Source organism: Lissotriton vulgaris, chromosome 12, assembly GCF_964263255.1.
Source record: "Lissotriton vulgaris chromosome 12, aLisVul1.2, whole genome shotgun sequence".
In the NCBI taxonomy this organism is placed as follows: Eukaryota; Metazoa; Chordata; class Amphibia; order Caudata; family Salamandridae; genus Lissotriton; species Lissotriton vulgaris.
The window spans coordinates 558,954,272-558,968,254 of NC_141700.1; the positions used below are offsets into that span (position 1 = coordinate 558,954,272).

At 45.8% G+C, this 13,983-nt stretch overlaps 1 protein-coding gene across 2 annotated transcripts in view; it reads left to right on the forward strand.

Moving 5' to 3' along the window:
* OTUD7B (OTU deubiquitinase 7B) overlaps positions 1-13,983 on the forward strand; it is a 479,130-nt gene that overhangs the window by 158,833 nt on the left and 306,314 nt on the right. The window lies entirely within an intron of this gene.

The following is a 13,983-nucleotide window of genomic DNA, read 5'->3' on the forward strand; positions in this document are numbered from 1 at the left end:
CCGGCGTCACGGAGAATGCGCCAGGCTGCAACGATGACAGTAAGGCTCACAGGCTAAAGCAGAAGTGCAAGAGCGCTCGACAGAAGTGCGATTGGGGGGCAGCTGAGAAGCATTAGGCGGTCAAAGCGCTCGGTCCTCGTGGTGCTTCAGGGCAATTTACCATCATGCCTCAGGCAGTACTCTCAGGGCCCACACAGGGTCTCCACGCAGTAGCGCTTCTCAAAAGGGGCACAGCGCTTGCTAGTCAGCAGTTCAAAGTTCTTCTCAAGGGGAAGACAGCGCTTGGCAGTTAGCAGTTCACAGCGCTTCTCAAGGGGTATACAGCGCTTGGCAGTTAGCAGTTCACAGCGCTTCTCAAGGGGAATACAGCGCTTCTCAATGGGAATACAGCGCTTGGCACTTAGCAGTTCCCAGCGCTTCTCAAGGGGAATGCAGCACTAATACCTGGTTGATTCCCCACCAGTCCTGTGGGCAGTAAGAAGGCCATCTTGGCGCTAGCTGGATCCTGCGCCCTTGGTAGAAGTTACTTGAAGAGAGGGGAGGGGGTGAGTTGAAGGCTTGTCCAGTTTCCTCAGTAAAATCACTTCAGATGGTCCCTGGGTTCCCCTCCCGCTGGGCCAGATCAGTGGGCTAGTTCAGTGTTCCTCACACAGCTTTGTGGGCAGCGCCTAAACCTTGTCACCCCCATTGGCATAGGTTCCTGACTAGGACCTACCACCTAAGTCTCCTGCGTAGGTTCCCACAGGTCAGTGATGCCCCAACTACTCTCTCTGGAAAGTTTCCCTCCCTTTCCTTATATAGCGACAGTTGGCAGTGGCAGTTGGTGTCACCTCCCCTGTTCTGGGAGGTTCCAGGAGCTTTCCTCATTCTAGCTATGGGCAGGCTGGCAGGCTGGCATTGCAACATTGTTAAAGGGTTCCAGCCAGCTCCTGGCTACTAGAGTGCGCCTAAAAAGACCACGCTGCAGTAGCAGGGGTCAGTGGCAGCCATCTTAAGGGAAGAGAGCACCTGCACCTTAGCATTGGTAAGCAATGGGAAGGTGCCCAGAGACCTAAGGCCAATGAAAAGTAGGTGAGAAAAATGAGGCAAAAGCGAAAAAAATAGGGAAGACCACCCTAAGGCTGACAGGTCTAACAATACCATTATGCATTTTTAAAGCCATGTAGAGCTACACTGCTAAAATGCTGTATTGGTCTCAAATAGAATTTTGGGAAGGTATCTGCATTTGACCAATCAGCGGCTTTAAGTATTTCATGGTAGGGATCCCCAACCCATAACACTTTGCTAGCGATAGCTCCCCTAGAAGAGTGAGCTCCAAATCTAGAGAGAGCCACACCAGCCTCATGCATAATCAAGCAGACCCATCTGGCCAGGGTGGCTGATGAAATGGGACTAAACAAACTAACATATGACAGGAGAAGCTAGTCAGTCCCGTAGGTCTAAAAGTTGAAATTTTATGTTCATAACACTTCATACAGTCCACAACACACAACTTTTCGCACTCATTAACTAGCATTTACAATGCAACGGTTTCGCCTTTGGAAAAGTTAGAGGTATTGGCATTGTAAATGACAAAATTTGTATTTATGTGTTGGTTTTGAAAACAGATAAATAAATGGCATTGTCATTTACATTGCCAATAGCTTAATCTCTCGCAAATGTGAGATCTATTGTACCCTACGGACGAGCTCAGCAGACAGCAATTACTACCACACACACACACCCAGAGCCACACACACACACACACACACACACACCAAGAGCCACACACACACACACACCAAGAGCCAGCCTCACACACTCAGAGCCAGCCACACACACACACACACACCCAGAGCCACACCCACACACACCCACACCCAGAGCACACACACACACACACCTAGAGCCACACACACACACACACACACACACACCCAGAGCCACACACACACACACACACACACACCCACTCTCCCCGTGCCTAACAAAACAAGCCCCCACCGCTTCGTGGCAAACTACACTCTCTCTCTTGTATCAACCGGTGGTGCACTTTGGCCATAGAGCCTACTGTTCAGTGAACCAAATAACTACCTTCTGTGGGCACAGGCCCATTAACACATTGTCCACTGAGGCAAACACGTCTCTAACTCCTGTATGGTGGTGGTGGCACGTTTGTCACTGTCCTGTACCGATAACCATCCCTCACCCCATGAGACAGTGCCCACTGTCCTGGTTCGTCAGTGCCCGCTGCCCTTGTGTATACTCTTCGGGTATATGTTGCTCCCTGTAGCGCTGTACACACACTCGCCTCCCTCTTCCTAATACTCCAGTTTAACCCCGTCCCGGTACGTCACTTTAGTGAACTCTCTGCCCAAACTCATCTGACAGCGGCTCATTACTGTAGTGAGGATGGGGGCGCCGGGTGGCTGTGCCCCCTGCTACTTCCCGTCCGTGCGGCCGGTCTCAGGTCCCTTCCGTCCGGCTCCCACCAGAGTCCAGAGCGACGTGGCATGAAGCTCCAGAGAGGGCAGGGCTAGGAAGCCTGGGAGCGCCGGTGAGGGCGGGGCCTGCAGACATCTGAGCACCCAGGGGGCAGGGCCTCCTGGAAAAGCGTTCATCGGGCGGCCTGCTTAGAATCACCTATATCAGTTTCTCATACACCACGATGTCACATTGGTCACGGATGTCAGCCCTTTCATTGCCCATCACAACCTGCTCATCAAAGTAAACCCTCCACATTGCCACTAGTGATAGCTCTTGAAACCGATACCACAGAGCAGGCATTCCCCCAAGGTATATCGGTGTGTAGCAGGCCAGCTCCGCCGAGGCCGGGAAGTTCAGACTACACAACCACACAATGCTCGACCTCTCTAACGAATGCCAGAGGAAGTCCCAATCGTGAGCCGTATGTGCCGCGGTGCCACATGCTACGAAATGAGAATTAAATCAGGCTTGTAAGGTAAGGGGGCACAGCTGTGGAATGGCAATGATGAAGCAAGTTATTACGTTTTCCTTGCATAGTCTGCAGACAATGCCCTCTTTATTCACATGCCCCCGCCGAAGGAATACAGCCAAAAAGAGTGCCCATAATCTTGCCAACGACACTCTGCCAAGAACCCTGTCCCATGCTAAGGCTGGCTGAGAAATCCCGCAGACTGTCTGGGCCGACAGAGGGAGGTGGCCTCCAATGTGAGGCAAAGGACACGGAACAGGAGCCTGCAGGAGAACAGCTTCCCAGCTTCCCTCCTAATGAGGGAATCCACAAGTCCTGCCACCCACTAAAGAGGGCGAAGCACCGCGCTCAAGACTGGGACAGCTGCAGCGCAAGGCTTCATGGAACACGAGGATGTAGCGCAACGACCTGAGCTGCCGACTTTGGAACTGGGGACCAAGGTGCAAGTCTCGGCGTTAGCTCAACATCCTGTGATTCAGGGCAAATCAATTAATCTCACCGGGCCTACAAAAATTATATATACATGTCCTAATATAACCTATACTCATGAAAAGCGCACGGTCTTCCGGTCGAGTTCACGCTATATATAAAAAAGAAATGTAAACACGAGACCCGTCATTCTTTAGCTGGCTCACACACTTCCGAACACCATAGCACGAATACCATAGCATGAGCACCGTAAGTGACATCACGCCCATCTGACCACTCATTAACTCACAGGGTTCGGGGACGGACAGCGGGATACAACCATGCGGGACCAGGACGATCTTAGCAATGAGGAAACGCATCCAAGTAAAAAAAAACAAAAAAAAGTACACGCCCACAGTGGCCCATGTCTTCATGACGGCAAAAAGGGGCGGGTTGAGCAAAATTCTCCGGAACGCCCACGAATCTGCTCGGAGAGTAACGGACAGATCTCTCTTCCAATGGCTAGCCTCCATTTATGGAGCTAGCCAACGGAAGAGACAGGCGGGACAAAGCCCCGTACTGCTAAACCAAAGATTTTGCCTGCACAGTGAACTCCAGGCGAAACCTAAAAGGTAGACACCGGTTAATTAAAGATCCCCTTTCAGGGGGACACTTGGAAGATGGTGGTGGTTTCTATGCATTTTCCTATGCCGTAAAATATTTCTCTCTCTCGGAGTCAAGCAAAGAGGGCGTGCTTGAACGGAATATCTGAATATATAAAGCTTCTTGCTGTCATGTGGCGCAAAATGACAAGCCCAGTCGCTATTTCAAAGCTTGCAGCTTTTTCTTCACAATTAGGTCTCCTATTTTACTTTTTAGAATATATTTATCAACCGCCATATTAGTCTCAGACTTCCAGTAGAAAACAATAGCAGACACAAACCATATTTTGGAATAGTAACAAGTTGGTAAAAGTAGCCTACGGCAACCAAGAGCCACCTAGTGTCTAGAAAGAGGTAGTGGTGGGCAAGAGGAGCTAGACGTCAGAGCATGTACAGAAGCAGCACCTGAGGGTGTTTTACCACAAAACTGAGTTTTTATTTAGACCTGCAGAAAATACCGTATCCTAGAATAGTAAGTCTATATGAATGTATATTTACCTTGATAATATAGTAGTAGTTAATATTGTGGATTCGATCTTTTAATGGGCCAACATAAAAATAATTCGATAATTTGACATAAAAACCACTTCAGAGACATTACCATTACTATCTATACCCCCAACCATACCCACAACCACACCCACAAAACACCCCTAAAACCAGCAAACTTCCCAGTGCATCATAGACAAAAAAAACAATCACTTACCAGCTCTGCCGATGGCGGAGGCAGGCACCCAGAGGCCTCCTGCGACGAGAAGAGGTCATGGGTCATTAGAATGGAGGCAATGGCTGTCTTCATGCAAAATGGCGGCGCTCTGTGGTGTCTTTTTCAGGTAGAAGAAACAGCTGAGAGCATGCAATAGGTCCATGGGCAGGTGGAAATTACCTGTAAGTCTTCCCAACCTACCAGATGGAAAATAACTTTAGCAAGAAGAACAAGTGTAAAACCAGTTCCAGGCCAGACTACTCACTCTAGCGAGCAGCAAACAAGAGGCAGCGTGCACTGTCCCAAAGCAGAGGCTTCTTGTCCAGATAGCGTGGGGTCCACAGTGCAAGAGCCCTTCTGTCCGCAAAACAAAAGCAAGAGCCTCTACAGAGCAGTTCCTCGTGCAGTTAGCGACTTAACGTGCAATCCAAGAGCATGTACCCCTCTGGTGTGTCCGGGGCAGGCGAGGCCGTTTCCCACCACACAAAAAGCTACCAACAGCCTATAGGTAAGCAGCTACCCCTCGAGAGTCCCAACACAAGAACCGGTTTCAACAGAGTCCCTGTCAGCCGCGGCTCCTCGTGCTTGAGCCTGAGCTGTGCCCCCCTGTCTCTCCTGGGCGGGCAGGGGCCTCTCCCGCCGGTGCCATAGGCCGCCACTGGCTCCCGCCTTCAAGGGGCGCAGGGCTATTGTTCTTGGCCTACGCAGGGCTCCGGAGCACACAGTCCCGATTCATACCTCGGGTCGAAACTCCGCGTCCAGTCCCGGGCTCTGGGAGGCGGAACATGACGCGGAGGCGCGATATATAGCGCGCCATCAACGGGGCAGTGTTTCCAGTCAGAGTTTGGACACAGGGACCCATTCACTGGGCCTGACACCGTCTCCCTCACTCACCTCCACCCGGCCCGGTCGACGCCCAATAGGAGGGCAGAGTCTCTCCCCCGGGACTTGGCCACTTTTAACGCCCTGAGATGGGGCACGTCAGGGAGCCTCGGGCACGCGAGAAAATGCCCAACACAGCAAGGGTGCAGCAATGTACATAGACAAACCGATATACACGAACACAGGACCCGAGTTGTAATCTGTGTCATCTACCTAAGTTTGCCGCCCTGCGTGATCATGGTGAAACCCGTCTACCGCACCACCACGTGCCTGAGTTCAAGCAGCAATTGGGTGCGGACATATACTGTGGCCAATCTCTAGAACATTTAAATAACTCATCGTGTAGGAGCCGGGCTGGGAGTCGGGGGCGGAATGTTCCAGGGCGGCAGCAAAGCACTGCGCAACACAGGAAATTCGCTGACAGCAAGGTTGGCTACGCGCTGCACTTTAAGGCTACAGCAGAATCTCATAACACGTGTGAAGAGTGCCAACAATAACACTTTTAGTCACTGCCGAGCTCACAGAGGGGCAAGAGAGATGGGGAGATATCCACCCATTTAAATGCCACTTTTATTTATCGTTTAAGGTAGATGGTTATCCTGTTTGATTTAATAAGTGCTACCAATTTTCGCACATGCAGGAACTAAGGCGCTGGAAGTTTTCCTTTTGACTAGGATCACATAACATAGATATATAGTAAGGGAAGTAGCAGGAATTGTAACTCCGTTGGCCTGGTTTTGCTGGAGACAGACAGCTTAACCGCTGGGGCATATTTCTCCACCCCCTAAATCTTCCAAGACGCCCTCGATGCCCCCACTCTTCGGCTTCAGAGAACAACAAGGAAAGAGAAGACGGCGACCCAAACGAATATCTCCTGCAAAAAAAGAGGCGGTATGAGGGCGAGTCCGCCTGTCCCGCAAATCTCAACAGCCAATCATCTACCGCACTGAAGAAGGCAACCACGAGGATAAACTGTAACATTTGCGGCCAATCAAAAAGAAAAATTTCGGGCAAAATCAGCCAATCAACAGAGCAGTATTCGCTCCACGCTACTGACGATGTGTTCTACGCGCTAGTTACGTAGAGGCTGTCGCGAGGCAATACAGAGAACACACGCACATATATATACATATATATTTTAAAATATAAATAGACCATAATTTACAAGTTAACAAAATATAAAAAGGGTCCAGGACGAGACAAAAAGCCCCCGGCGGTGGGAAAAAGATAGTCAATTAAGTAGCCAATAAAACAAGGTAATTTTGGGATTCAGGGGCGTGTTTTTCGTGCTCTCCCCTTCCCATTGGCTGGAAGGTAAAATTCCAGCCAATGGGAAGAGGAGAGGGCGGGACTTAAAAAAAGACCCAGAAATTCCCCCGAATCGCGTCGTGACGGGGAAAGAGTGATTGACAACCAATCTCTTCCAATGGTTAGCCTCCATTTATGGAGCTAGCCAATGGAAGAGAGAGGCGGGACAAAGCCCCACACTGTACATCAAAAGATTTCGCCTGCGTGAGCACTGCTGCGCAGTGCTACGGCCAGGCGAAACCTAAAAAGGGGATAGAAAACAGATTGACATTGTTTTAGTTCTTTTCCAAATATCGAAGTGAACACCTTCGAAGGAGTTGAATCTATTAGAAAGTTCTAAAGCTTTGTCTGAGAGTCTTCTAAAAGAAATCAGACACAAAAGAGTCACCAATTTTATGGAGATCTGTTTAAGGGAGAGTAAATCGTTAACAGGCCAGGAAAGGAAGAGATTAAAAACTAGGTTTACGTCCCAGAAGGATTCGTAACGAGCCTTAGGCGGTCTCCTTAATCTAATACCCTTCATAACCCTTTTGATTAAAGGGTTGCTACCAATAACAAGATTATTAAAAAAGGCATGGCCAAAGAAAATTGCCGATCTGTAGCAGTTGATAGTTCTATAGGAGAGACCCGACTCAAAGAGAAGGGCTAGATATTTAGCTACGCATTGTAGAGAGCACTGTACAGGATCCAGATCCCTTTCCATGCACCAACAAGACCACTTACTCCAGACACACTTGCACCTTTTGCTAGTGCCTATGAGTCCTCCAAAAGGCTTTTAGACTGTCCTGAAAGGTCAGAATATCTGCCTGAACCCCTGAAATCCTCCAGACAAGAAGGTTTATCCTCCCTTCTAGAACCAAAAGATGTTCTTCTTCGTCCTCACCCTGGAGTAGGCCCAGGGATGATGGGATCAGCCATGGAAAATCCACCGCTAACTCCATCACCCATGGAAACCAAACCAGGGACTTCCAAAAGGGGGTTACAAGAATGATTTAGCATGACTTAAGTCTCACCTTCCACAACTGTCTCTGACTCATTGAGAAGGGAGGAAAGGCGTAACCCATGATCCCCTCCCTAGATTGGAGGAAGGCATCTACCCCTGACACATTGGGGTCTGGTCTCCAGCTGAAATATTCCTGAACTTGGTGAGTTAGTTGGCTGGCGAACAGCTCCATTTGAACTGGACGCCATCATTTCTGGTTCAGGGAAAAGGCCTCTGAATTCAGTTTCCAATCGCTGGAATCATTGAGAAAATGAGAATTCCAGTCTGCCCTCAGATTTTGAATTTCCAGAATGAATTCTGCCCTGAGAGTAATCTTTTGTTCCCAACAAAAATACCAGATCTGTTTGGCAATATCAGAGAGATTCTTCCATCTCGCACCCCCCAGGCCATTTATATATATGAGACAGCAGAGAAATTGTCCAAAAGGATTAAGATATTGGAGTTCTTTAGAAACTCTTTGAAGCTCATAAGGGCATTCAGAGCTACCAACATCTCCAGAGAGTTTAAGTGTAGGGCTTGTTCCTCTAGGGACCACCTCCCCAAGGTCTCTAAATTGTTTAGGCAAGCACCCCATCCGCAGCTGCTCACATCTGATTCTAGAGTAAAATCTGTAAGATTTCCGAAAATAGCTTTTCCATTCCATGCTTGAAGGTTTTTCAACCACCAGTGAAGATCCTCTCGAGCGTCTTCCTTTTTGTGTGGTAGAATTAGGTTGGAGAGATTAGTATTTACCTGGAAACCGAGGAATTCCAACTCCTGTGTCGGGACCATGATATATTTCTCTATATTTAAGATGAATGCCAGATTCTGAAGAAGGTCTAAAATCATTTGTAAATGATTCTGAATTTCCAGCTTGTCTTGAGACATGATGAGAATATCGTCTAGGTAAATAATTCGACAGACCACACTCTCCCTGAGGTAACTCACAACTGGGCGAAGGACTTTGGTGAAACACCAAAGTGCTGAAGATAGGCCGAAGGTGAGACACTGGAACTGGTAAAGAGTTCCTTTCCAAGTAAAACAAAGGTACTTTCAACAGTCCTCGTCCGTGGGTATCGTAAAATAGGCATCTTTGAGATCCAATTTAACCCACCAATCCTTGGCTTGCAAAATGTCTCTCAAAAGATGGATACCCTCCATCTTGAAGTGTCTGTAAGTTAGAAAACTGTTCAGATATTTTAGTTTTATGACAGGACGCTAGCCCTTGTCCTTCTTTTTGACTAGAAGATAGTACTTAAAAAGCCCTTTGTAATCTCCGATAAGAGGATCTTCATAATGACTCCCCTGCCTAACATTTGGGAAATCTCCAATTCTATTAGCTTTGAATTCTCTGTGTCTAGAGTTAACTCCCTTGGAATCTCCCTTTGGAATGGTTCTCCCCAAAAATCTATCTTGAACCCCACTATGGTTTCAAGAACCCAGGGGTCTTGAGTAATTCTTAACCGATTGTGTGCAAAGTGTTTCAGTCTTCCTGCCACCCTTGAAGGGAAAGAAGACTTTGGGCTTACCTTGGTAGGTTTGATTGGAGGATCTGGTTCTGCTACCACGGGATCTTGAACCCCTCCCTCTCTGGGGGTAGAAATTGGAGTTGGAGCTGTAGCCACTATTAAAACGAGAGGAACCTCTTTCATCTTAGGGGTAAAACTGGGGCCTGTAGGAGTTGAGGCTGACGGGCTGTCCCCTCCTGTCAGCCCTTCCAAAAAGTGTGCGACCCCCAAAGACTATGTGCATGCTTGACTGAGCCTTGCTGAATGCGTTAAAGGTGGACACATATTTGACCAGAGGTTTAACAAAATTGTCTTCGAATACGAGTACCTTGGTGTCGCATATGTCTTCCTCAGCGGACAGGTCGGCGAGCTTAGGGTCCATTCTCAATAGGAGCGCTTTCCTGCGCTCAGTAATGAGGTTGGCATTAGCGTTACCCACAAATCAGATTGCTCGTTGTGACCACCCTCTAAGAATGTCGATGTTGACTGTGGTATCATTGAACCTTGCCTCTTCGGTCATATCAAGGATCTTGGACAAGGGTCCTAGTATATCAAGCAATGTATCCAAAAAGGACGGTGCACAAAGCAGTACAGTTCAGTCAATTTCCAAAGGTCTTCAAAAAACTTTATTGTTCAATTTTTTGGTTAAAAAAGCTTCAGCATCAGCCAACGCGTTTTGTTCCTGTGGAACTTCATCAGGGCTGAAATATACAAAAATGTAAAGTATACTGAGTATACAAACGAGTACAACATAAAACATTTACATATTACAAAAAAATGTACATGTCACATAAACAATTTACGCACACCTATATACAAATATATATATATACAAAAACATGTTAAAACGCTAGACTTCAGGAAATGACTCATGGAAACAAGGTCACTTAAGGGTAGATTGCACCACTATACACATAACAAATGGACAGCGAACCTAATATCCTGTAAAGATGTGTGTACCAAAACAATTGTTTATTTTAGGTTTTTAGATGAACAAGCAAAAACAAATGACAAAAAGAAAAAAGGGGAATGAAAAGGGAAAGAAGAGAGGGAATCGGAAATGTAGTATAATTGATTTAAGATCCTAGAAGAGCAGTGGAAGGGACAGTTGTGAGAGAGATTTGTGAAAAGGTAATGAAAAGGTATGAATCAGATTAGAATCTCACCTCATGTATGATACTACTGTCACTTTGGTGAAACTCTGACACTACGTATGGGTCTTCGATCCAGCCGTTATAATAGGTGTCCATCAGTGCCCTAACATTTTACAGGGGTGATTAATAGCAGGCATCTGGTCTCCTGTTTGTATGTTTATTTATTTTTGACTGCTGGCTTTCGTTTTCATCAAGTTTGTTCATCCTCTTGTGTGACCTATTTCGATGGAATTGTCCAATGTTTATACTATTTATCTATCTATATCTGGTTAAGTCATTCATGGAATGTATCTTATCCCTGGGCACAATGGGCGTATACATGAGGGGTCAAGTGATGTTCTTCTCCTCTTGAGAACTTAAGAGCACTAAATAACCGGTTTGGGGATACCTCTCTCAATTCTGGATGTAATTCGGATCTATTAATCCGACAATTTTATTACACTTCGAGGTAAGCTATGTTTGAACAAGCATTATACTCACCCTATATCATACTCACGGTATTCTAAACTGATCCCATTATATTTGGGTCGTTAGAGAGATCTTTCACTTTATTATTCTTAGGACATCTGGGCCTGCAGAGCGCCCAATACAGAACGGGAAAGTTTTCAAGCACAAGTGATGTTAGAAGGTACATGGGTATTATTATAATTGTTCGGCATTCGATTTTTGCGACTCCCTATTTCAGTACCTGGTTGGGGCACATAGTCGTGCATACCCTTAATTTGAGGATGTTATTTTCAGGTGCTGGTGTGTAAATTTGCAAATACCTGAGTTTTTGAATGCCAATATACACAATACAACGTACCTTCAAAACTCACTCTGCTACCTGTGTAACGGTGAGACCCTCTCCCTTCGTCCCCTTTTTTAACCTTTTCATTTTTACTTATCCATTTTATACACAAATGTAAACGGTATTGTTCTTAACTAACCCCAATTTTGGATGTTTTTTTCACGATATTCTTTCTGTCCGTTATCTTTAGATTTAATTATTGATCCTAGTAAATATTTTTTGATCTGACAAATTCGAATGAGAAGACCTGCCGGTACTTAAGAATTTGTTGGTGTACATTCACCTTTTATCTGCCATATAAACTGAAAACAGTGAGATATGAGGTTCTTGGTGTTTAAAAATCGCTTATGTGCAGTTTATTCTTATTGTCACTTTAAACCGCTGGAGAAAAGATATATGATCTATTTTCTTCCACATTCAGATTGTCTGCATATCAATTATCGTGGCCTACCATGACCAGTTATTCCCCGTAATTAAACCTCACAATATCATACATGAGGTGAGATTCTAATCTGATTCATAACTTTTCATTACCTTTTCACGGATCTCTCTCACAACTTTCCCTTCCTCTGCTCTTCTTGGATCTTAAATCAATTATACTACATTTCCGATTCCCTCTCTTCTTTCCATTTTCTTTCCCCTTTTTTCTTTTTTTCTTTTTGTCATTTGTTTTTGCTTGTTCATCTAAAAACCTAAAATAAGGAATTTTTTGGGTACACACATCTTTACAGGATATTGGGTTCGCTGTCCATTTGTTATGTGTATAGTGGTGCAATCTACCCTTAAGTGACCTTGTTTCCATGAGTCATTTCCTGAAGTCTAGCGTTTTAACATGTTTTTGTATATATATTTGTATATAGGTGTGCGTAAATTGTTTATGTGACATGTAAATGTTTTTGTAATATGTAAATGTTTTATGTTGTACTCGTTTGTATACTCAGTAAACTTTTAATTTTTGCATATTTCAGCCCTGATAAAGTTCCACAGGAACGAAACGCGTTGGCTGATGCTGAGGCTTTTTTAACCAAGAAATTGAACAATAAAGTTTTTTGAAGACCTTTGGAAATTGAATGAACTGTACTGCTTTGTGCGCCGTCCTTTTTGGATAATCATTGGGTATCTGTGTCTACAGTGGAGCTAAAGTGTGGCAAGCTCCGGACGTGTGTTGCACTATTCATGGACTGAACTTGTTAAAACTAAGAAATTCGAGTGCCTTACCAGGGTCAGCTGCAGTGTGCTTTGTTGGAGGTTACATCGAGCAGTTTTTCTTGGCATTGCTTCAGACATTTCTCGATTCCCTTTCTGGTATCCCTCCCAGATTTGAAGAGAAAAGTGATCAGTTTGGGGTCAAGATTGAAAGTGTTTCTAACCTTATCCTCTGAGGAGGGTCAAGGGCACTCGTTGCGCATAAGGTTGCGTGTTTCCCTATCCATAGGCTTTTTCACCCACTGAGATAGGTATTGTCGGATGTGGTCCATTTGCCTCTATTCGGAATTACGGGGTGACTATTAGCAGTAGAGTTAAACATCTCCCCACCAAGGGGCTCCTTTCCAGTAGAAGATGAGGTGGAAGGCTGATCCAGGTCCTCGTTCAAGATCCTCTGTTGTATCCTGAGGATCAAAAATGAACTCATCCATCTCCAAATCTTCATAATCCAAGGATTTGCGAAGGGTATGTAAGAAATCATCTAAATCATTTTTTCCGTAAAGGTTACCTCGTTCTATCATGGCGCTATGGGCAACTCTTCTCTCTATCCCAAGGTATTGAGATTTCTCTCTTGTGCTGCTATGAGCACCAACATATATTTTAGCGCGAGGGCTACCAAAATCAGTTGCATGGGTAAATGCCTCCTTTGATTGTTTACGTTTTTGGGAAAGTTTTACCCATTTTTGAGGTCCTGAGGTAGAGGGAGAGTCTCTGTCCGAGAGAAAAAAAGTAAATCTCCTCGACAGGGGACATCCTCTTCCTTTTAGTTAAAGCGACGCCAACTGCTTCCTTGACGGTCAACTTTAGTTCTTCTCCAATGAACCTCTTCAAGCTATCACCCAAGAGTTCCTTAAGGGGCTGTTGGGTGTTAGCGTTAGCATCCATCTTTTTTCACAGGATGTCTTTAACTATAGTATATCATTAATATATGAGGGGCTGTTTAATAAGGTCTACTCACAGTTGTGCAGGTATCACACTTAAAATCAGCATGCAGTCTTTAAAAATATCAGATTCCTTACTTTGGCAATAAGATCACTTGATAGCCAAGCGCTGTGCACTTGAATGGTCACCGTGTGGCGATCGTGCTATTTAAACTCCTTGTAAAAAGACGATAAGAGGCTCCGGCTCGACCAGGCACCATTACACGCTCTAGCAAGGAGCTGTAACCTGACGCTGAGCCGGAGGGGAACGTTGCGTCACTAAGGACATGTGAGGGAACAGTCGCTCGCTCTCGCATCTCCCAGCATGTTGCTAGGAGATCCGGGGGAGTCAAAAGGCGCAAGCGCCGCTCCCATGCCTCATTATCTTTTTATTTATTTTTAAATTTTTTATTGGCACTGCTATCGAGCCAAGAACCCAATAAAATAATCACGAAGCCCAGAAAACGTGCTTAGGGCTTAAAATCAGACGGTAGGCCATGCGTCTAAAAAAGAAGCCGTCCA